This window comes from Triticum aestivum, chromosome 7A (genome assembly GCF_018294505.1).
Source record: "Triticum aestivum cultivar Chinese Spring chromosome 7A, IWGSC CS RefSeq v2.1, whole genome shotgun sequence".
NCBI classification, from domain to species: Eukaryota; Viridiplantae; Streptophyta; class Magnoliopsida; order Poales; family Poaceae; genus Triticum; species Triticum aestivum.
Window position 1 is genome coordinate 25,349,359 of NC_057812.1, and position 9,083 is coordinate 25,358,441.

A 9,083-nucleotide genomic window follows, 5' to 3' on the forward strand; every position below is an offset into this window, starting at 1 on the left:
GAGAAGACGTACTGGCCGAATGCCACACCATCGATCTACTCCGTGGTGGTCCATGCGAAATCCGCAGGAAAGCACAGGGTGCCGAAAAGCAGAACAAACATGAGAAAATTTGATTTTCGGCCGAAAAAAATGAATTTCGGCCGTCTCGCTAGGGCCCGATATATGGGCTTATCGGCCGAATAATTTGGCCCAGTTTGAATTTTTTTTGCCCGGCCCAGCTTCGAGAGCCTTCCAGTTAGGTTTCCGCTGAGACAAAACCACGAACCCACGCTACCTAACCCTAAATTGCTCTTTCCCTGTCCGTCCTCCTGTGTGCGGCGCCGCCGCTGCGCACATCTCAGGCGAGTGCTTCCAACCCATCTCCTCGCCCTCCTCCACATCTCCGGCCAAGGCGCTCACTTCTCCGGCCCTCCTCCACATCTCCTCGCCTCCACCCATCCGCTTCTTGTCCTTTGGTTCTCCAAGACTGCAGTATGGTGCTCGGCGGCTGCGACAGCGGAGCTGATGGTGCGCCAGCCGACCAGTTGAATGGAGGCAGTAGCAAGGGGCAGCGGCAACAACCTAGAGGGCGGAGGTTGATTGGCAAGGTACGAATGTTTCTTGATGCCTTTATATCCTCCTACTTAAGCAACAATTTGTCTCATCCCTGGTACTTGCATGCAGTTTTAATTCTTCAACAATTTCAGATCGATGTTACTTTGTTTCTTAGTTATAATATGTACTGCGATGTACTTGTGTTCCTTTAGATTAAGGAGAGGCCCTGGTAAATGGCTTGGCAAATGCATATATCATACGGGGGTAAGAAAAGTTGAGTCTTGTTAAGTTGAACACAGTAGTGTAATTATTAATCTGAAATATACATGTATCTTGTAGTCACCAAGGATGCTCTAGATCTGGTAATATTCGTTTTGGTCCAACAGAAAAAGTGGGATTACAAACCTTGTTATGAACATCCTAAAATGTATAATTGTTCCATATATTTGTGCAGTGTGCTTATTTTTGAGCTGTTGAGATCATGCTTGTGCGCAACATTAATTTTTTTCTCAAGAACAGTTTAATTTCAACAGAAAAGTAGATGTTGACCGATGATTAATTTCAATCTTCAGAGGTACCATTACGTGGTGGTTCTAGAACTAAGCATCATTCTATCTTTCTCAAGAACAGATTACAGTTTGTGACTTGTATGTTTGGCAAACTAGAGCATCGAGTTGTATATAAATTACTTATTCCTTAGTATCTAAACTAGAGCATCGGATTGTATATTTTTTGTTTATTATTAATATGAGGACAACCTAGTAAGCAAGGGTTGCTTTCTTAGTTACGTAATCTTCATAACTGACCGGTGTTCTTTTGTCATTTGATTTTCAGGTAATGGAACTGCAAATAGGAGTGGCAGCGGCAACCATGATGCAAGTGCAAGTGGTTCCCAAAGATCTTGGAAAACTATTTGGTATTTGTTCGTAAATAGGTTGAAGTTTTTTGGCTTGAGTGGACATAACAGTACATTGCGCTGTTCATGTAGTGAGATGAGGATGATCACAATTCAGAGTATTTGGGGACAAGGAAGATGATCCATCAATGCAAGATCAGCAAGAGGCACAAATGCAAGTGGAAAAAGAGACGCAAATTCAAGTGGAAATGGACGCAGCACCAAACGATGGCAATTTGGAGACCCGTAGATCTGTGCGGCTTGTCAAGAAGAAGACCAAGGACGTCAACAGCCTATACATGTTGCTCAGAAATCTGCGGGTAAGTCTCTTCTTTTTAGTGTTTTATCATTCATGATAATTGCTTAGAATATTTTAGTTACTTGGAGCTGCTAGTTACTTAGATGTATGCACTTTCTATCTATGCCTAGCCTCATTGACATGTTAAGCAATGTATTTATATTATCCTGAAATGTTACCACTTGACTATTGTTGCACTAGACACTTCCCTGTTAGTCCGTTTTATTTCATTATGCACAAAGTGGAAGATGAAAATTCTGATGTTGAACTACATGCATCCTGATCCTTTCTCTGTTTTCTCTGAACCAGAAATGCCACATGAAGAACTAAGGATATCAAGAAGCTTTTGGATGTATGCAAGCTTGGAGCTGCTGTTTTATAGGTATGTTAACCACTATATTTATCGTTCAATATTTTTGAGCTTATGCATGATTTTTTATTCACATTTTTCACCATGGATTTTCCTTCCGTATGACAATTGACAAATGTCTAGTCCAAGCCAACAGCAGGTTGTTTGTGTCTATGTTGCTTTCTTTGTATCCTTACGAGTTTTGTTGTGCCGGAGTACAAACTATAAATTAGAATTCATCATTCTAGTATATGGAGGCATTTAACCTTTGCTCCTGAAGCTTTTTTGTGAATAAAAAACTATATTGCTGCAGTAGATTTGTTATTTGATTCATGAGCATGCATAACATTTGACTATTGTTCTACTAGCTACTTACTTGTCCTGTTAATCCATTTTATTTTTTGTTGCACAAAGTGGTAGAAGATAATTCTGATGCAGAACTACCTCCATCCTGACCCTTCCTTTGTTTTCTCTAAACCAGAAATGGCATGTGTAGAAATAGAATAACCAAGGATATAAAGAAGCTTTTGGATATAGGCAAGCTTGGAGCTGCTGTTTCAATGTCATGCTTTAATGGTTGTCTTTTGGAGCTGTTGTTTCTATCAGTAATCCTTTTAAGTCTGTTGGCTGTACCGGACTATTTAAAGTCTGAACTACGCTGTGATGGTTGAACTGATGCTGGACTGTTAAGGGTTATGTTGGAGGCAACTTTATAACTAATGTGTGCCTGTTATGTTGGACAGATGCAGTTTTAATAATCCCTAGAGCTTATTTGCTGAAGTTTATATGATCAATCCTGATGGTTGTTGCGCTGCTATGTTTAGGCTTTGTTTTATTTCAAATTTTGTTTGAATTTCGGCCGAATTTCGGCCAAATTTCGGTTGAATTTTGGTCAAAATTTCAAATTTTGATTTTGCAATTTCGCCCGAGATTTTGCCGAAAAATTTAAAATTCCCGAAATTCGTCCATTTTGGCCAAGGACAAAAAAAACACAAACCGAAATTCAAGGACAGAAAATCAGGAACCACCAAAACATGAAATCGACCGAGAGATATCAGATCATAATCACGCATGCTCTAAGCTAGTTTCTACCGGAATGAACCTCTCGTGCACTGCCCACAACACAGTAGCGGATTTCACGAGCGCATCAATCAACCAAATAAATAATCGTGGCACGAGTTTGGATTTCAAACGAACTACTCGGGACAGAAACCCATGGATTGGGCAAAGGCAAGACGAACCAAAACAACAAATCCACCGAGAGATTCCAGATCTTAATCGCGCATGCTCTAGCTAGCTAGTACCGGAATGAATCTCGCACTGCCCACAAATAAATAAAACGACACAGTAGCGGATTTAACGACCGCATCAATCATCATCCAGATAAATAAATCGTGACACGGGTTTGGAATTCCACCCAACTACTCGAGACAGACAGAAAACCGCAAAGGTGAGAGGAATCGAAACAATCAACCAACAGCGCGAGGAGCAGTGCTCCTCCTACTACTACGTACTAGTAGCTAGATCCAACCGCCACGAATCCGGCAACCGAGAGAGCAAAACCACCAGAAAATCGAAACCAAGCGCGACTTAGAGAGCCTCTGTTCGTCGATCTCCATACGCGGGCGCAGCACCACCCGGATCCACGCACGCACGCACGCACGCGGATGAGAAGGGAGCGGTGCATCTACCTGCTGAGGCCTTTCGCCGCGGCGCAGGGCGGGCGTGGGCGTGGCCGCGGCCGCGCGGTGCAGGGGAGGGAGGGAGGGAGGGAGGGAGGGGAGGAGCGTGGTGAGGCCCGAGCGTGTGGCGTTGGGCGGAGCGTGTGACGGGCGAGGCTGCTGCCTTCCCGTGCGAGACGGGGGCCATTAAATAGAGGCCGTGGGCCTGCTCGCAGCCGACGGATCCGCCCCGATCGGACGGCTCTCCGCTGGCCGCCCAGCTGGCGTGACCCGACGGTGCACCGCAGCGAATCTAGCTGGATCTCCCGTCCCGCGCGGACGCCCCCGTTCTCTCTCTTTTTTTTTTCTTTTTTTACTTTCGCTCATAATCTTTACACTGTGCACTTCCTCATTATTATAACCGGCTAAGCTAATTCATCCGTCATTCAAAACTACCAACATGGAATAAGTTGGAGGAACCTTTTCTTTGGATTAGGTTCCATATAGAGAAACAATAATAAAAGTTTACAATCCACTCAAAACTCTTTATTACATTCTTATTATGCACCAAGCTATTACTAGACAAAGGAACATATGTTTTAGCCTTGAGTTGGCTCTGGTTTTTAGGATTCTCGTATTCTCCAATTAATACGAATCAGACGCCGAGTTTTGCGGATTCGTATTGTTTACACAATCCTATATTTTGCATATACAACCCTATCATAATCATGTGTTTTTTCCTATTAACTGTTTTTCAAATCAAGTGAACCAAAAGAGCCCCAAGTTTCCCATTTTCCTCATCCTCGCACGGCGTTTCCCCGCTTCATAAACCGACGCCTCACTAGTTTTGATTTTTTTTTTCCGATATTATATATCATATACCTTCCTCGATTCACTCCTAAATCACGTGCCCCTCCCACCCCCACACACACCGCCCCTGGCTTGCACTACTTCACTCTTGCACTCCCTACCACGCCACTGCGCCAAGATCGCTCTCGTCTCGCACGCTAGAACTGCCTCCATGTTGCCCCGCTGTCGTTGCCACCTTCTTGGTTGACCTCATCGTCATGCCCAACAATTTTTAAGAATTGTTGTCCATGGGCTTGGTATAGGTTTTGTCGCTGGGTCATTGTCAGATTGCACATGATATGCACTTCCTAATTGTGTGTCAATTGGCATAATCTAGATTTATTCTACAACCGTCAATGAAACAACACATGATATATACGCACATCAAAGCATTTTTACATGCATGCACCCTTCCAACTACGCGTCATTGGGAACAATATATGTTCATCATGCGGGCATTGTCGAACTAGACATGATATGCAGTACAACACATGTGTGCACGCATGAACCATTTCAACGCCGCAGGCATAGGCATGCGTGCATGTACCCTTTAATTTCATCTCCCACTCATGCATGGGCATGCTTGCATGTGCCCCTTCAACTCCATTCCAACGGTCCTTGCATGCATAACTAATTTTGGATGCATAGTGGTATACGCTATTGTGAAAAGTAATGATGATTCAATAAATATGAATAGACTGTCACTGATCTAATGTACATGACTTTCTATAAAGTGTGTGGTGAAGTTGGTCTATATTTGACAAATAACTAACAAGTAAACTACTTGATAAACTAGGTAAAGTTGTACAGTTGGATTTTTCATCAAAAATAGTTTCATCAGAGATCATATATTTTTAAATGCCATTTATTTTCTAGCATTTAAAAATAAATAATACTGAGTGGTTACATCGGAGAGAATTTTTTTTTCAATATAAAAAATATCATCCAACTTTATGAACTAAAGTTAGATTTTTGCTTTTTCCCCGGAATAGCGTATGAGCAATTTACTAGTCTTCGATGAAATTTGAGAGAGAGAGAGAGAGAGAGAGAGAGAGAGAGAGAGAGAGAGAGAGAGAGAGAGAGAGAGAGTTGGTATCTAAATATATATTGCACAGAATAAAAACTCATTACTCATTACTTAAGATTTAAACAATGTTAGAAATATAATGAGACATGGGAAAACATAAGTCTTACAAAAAGGTTGAACATGACATAATTAAACAGCATGCGATTTAGTGAAATCCAAAATCCACTTAGAGTGAACTTCATGTTGCTTTGATGTTCGACGCATGGATTTCTCATTTTTCTTTACCCTCTTGTCTTTATTTTGTATTAACCTCCCTCCACCCTCTCATATAATCTACATTTATATTGTTCCAACGTCGACATATATCCGTTGTCGATGTTACACTTAAACAACTCAACGTAGCATAAGTAATTTGTAAATACACGCTTCGTGGTGAATGTCAAGTTAGAGGAACATGCACTGGCAATATTATCTTTGGGCTACTAGTATCACCCTGAACACCAATGATCCACAACTTCGGTAGATGACATCAAGATCACCCCCAACATGGTGGATGGGTGAACCTACATAATATTACATCATTGTGCATCCATTGCTGGACCACACATGATATGCACAATAACGCAAGTATACATGCGTGCATGCATCAACCCAATTACGTATCAATGGGCACATAATAAGTTTATCGTGTGTCTATTGTTGGGCTACACATGATATGCATGTCATGTATACATGCATGCAAGCACCCTTCCAACTACGTGCCGACGGGCATCGTATAGGCTAATCGTATGTCCATTGTCGGACTACTCATAATACACACACGTTTCAATTGTTTATCAATGGGTATAGTATAGCTTTGTTGTGCAACTGTCGTCGGACTACACATGATATGACGTTGGGGCATGTGTGTCTATACATGCATGCACCCTTCCAACTACTTGTCGGCATGCAGTAGCTTTGTAGCTAATGCAACCAATGTTAGACGACATAGTATAGCTTCATTGTGCAGCCGTCGTCACTACACATAATATGCACACTAGTGCATGTATACAAGCATGCATCTTTCCAACCATATTATACCAGTTCACACCTAATTAGGACATGCACGTCCTAATTAGGTGTGAACTGGTATAATATGGTTTTGTAATGTAGCCGTAGACGAAACTAAAAATAGTGCTACTAAGAACAAAAAAGGAGGTGGTAAAAGGGCAAAGTCAAGCTTAGTTCTGAAAAGTCTGCATTGTTGCAAGTGTCCACATCTTGAAGCATCTAAGAATATGTGTCCTATATATACATGATAGCCTAGCAAAGAACACAAGAAGCAAAAGATGTCCTCTGTCGAAGAACACAAGAAGCAAACAGAAGCTGGATTGCACTCATGTGCCGAAAATGTGAGAGATGAATTGTTGCTTTTTGGAGCACTATGCATACGTGAACCTTGTTGTTTAGCTGATGCCACTACATGTTGCATTATACTATGTTGACTTGTGTAGGCCTTGCTTTTGGGTGGTTCATATACAGATGTGAACCTAGCTATTTAGTTTAGATGATGGATTTGTACTCCTATGAACTAATTTACTGATATTTGGAACTATACTGCTAGTTTGATGCCATTATTGTGCATACTAATGTCAAAAATATTTGTGTAATTCTGTGTGATGTCGGATTACACATGCTATTCACATCCTACTTGCGTATCAATGGGCATATATAGTATAGCTTTGTTGTGCAACCCTCATCAGACTACACATTATATGCAAGCCACCGCATATATAAATGCATGCATGCATCCTTCAGACTATGAGTTAGCCGACAGGATGTAGGTTTACCGTGTGGCCAGTATCGGATTACGTACTATAGTTTCATTGTGCAGTTGTGATTGTGCTACACATAATATGAACACTAGCGCATGTATACATGCATGCACTCTTCCAACTACGTGTTGATGGGCTTGGTATAGGTTCATCTAGTTGTCATTCTCAAATTACACATGATATGCACATCCTAATTGTGTGTCAATTGGCATAGTCAAGCTATGTTCGGCCACCATCATGAGAACTACGCATGATATGCAAGTGAGTGCAAGTATACTTGCATTGATGCACCCTACCAACCATGTGTCAATGGGAAAAATTACTAGTTCATCATGCAGCCATTGTTGAACAACGCATGATATGGATGCCCGAATGCATGTCCACATGCACAATACAACACTTGTTGTGTATTCATTGTAGGACTACACATGATATGCACGTCCACACATTTATGCATGCATCTATACTTTCAACTATATATCGACAAGCATAGTATACCTTCAACATGAAGATATCATCAGACTACACATGATATGCACTAGATGTTGGAAATATGCCCTAGGGGCAATAATAAATTGATTATTATTATATTTCCTTGTTCATGATAATCGTTTATTATCCATGCTATAATTGTATCGATAGGAAACTCAGATACATGTGTGGATACATAGACAACACCATGTCCCTAGTAAGCCTCTAGTTGACTAGCTCGTTGATCAATAGATGGTTACGGTTTCCTGACCATGGACATTGGATGTCATTGATAACGGGATCACATCATTAAGAGAATGATGTGATGGACAAGACCCAATCCTAAGCCTAGCAAAAGATCATGTAGTTCGTATGCTAAAGTTTTTCTAATGTCAAGTATCATTTCCTTAGACCATGAGATTGTGCAACTCTCGGATACCATAGGAGTGCTTTGGGTGTACCAAACGTCACAATGTAACTAGGTGACTATAAAGGTGCACTACGGGTATCTCCGAAAGTGTCTGTTGGGTTGGCACGAATCGGGACTGGGATTTGTCACTCCGTGTAAACGGAGAGGTATCTCTGGGCCCACTCGGTAGGACATCATCATAATATGCACAATGTGATCAAGGAGTTTATCACGGGATGATGTGTTACGGAACGAGTAAAGAGACTTGCCGGTAACGAGATTGAACAAGGTATCGGGATACCGACGATCGAATCTCGGGCAAGTATCGTACCGCTAGACAAAGGGAATTGTATACGGGATTGATTAAGTCCTTGACATCGTGGTACATCCGATGAGATCATCGTGGAACATGTGGGAGCCAACATGGGTATCCAGATCCCGCTGTTGGTTATTGACCGGAGAGTCATCTCGGTCATGTCTGCATGTCTTCCGAACCCGTAGGGTCTACACACTTAAGGTTCAGTGACGCTAGGGTTATAGAGATATTAGTATGCGGTAACTCGAAAGTTGTTCAAAGTCCCGGATGAGATCCCGGACGTCACGAGGAGTTCCAGAATGGTCCGGAGGTAAAGAATTATATATAGGAAGTGCTATTTCGGCCATCGGGACAAGTTTCGGGGTCACCGGTATTGTACCGGGACCACCGGAAGGGTCCCGGGGGTCCACCGGGTGGGGCCACCTGCCCCGGGGGGCCACATGGGCTGTAGGGGGTGCGC

General features: G+C 42.2%; 1 long non-coding RNA gene across 1 annotated transcript; it reads left to right on the plus strand.

The window, feature by feature from the left end:
* Window positions 1–280: 280 nt before the first annotated feature.
* Window positions 281–2,856, plus strand: LOC123154252 (uncharacterized). Its single transcript, XR_006476746.1, has 5 exons — window positions 281–587; window positions 1,369–1,450; window positions 1,523–1,749; window positions 2,037–2,109; window positions 2,558–2,856. It is a non-coding gene; the product is annotated as an uncharacterized lncRNA (long non-coding RNA).
* The last annotated feature ends 6,227 nt before the right edge of the window (window positions 2,857–9,083 follow it).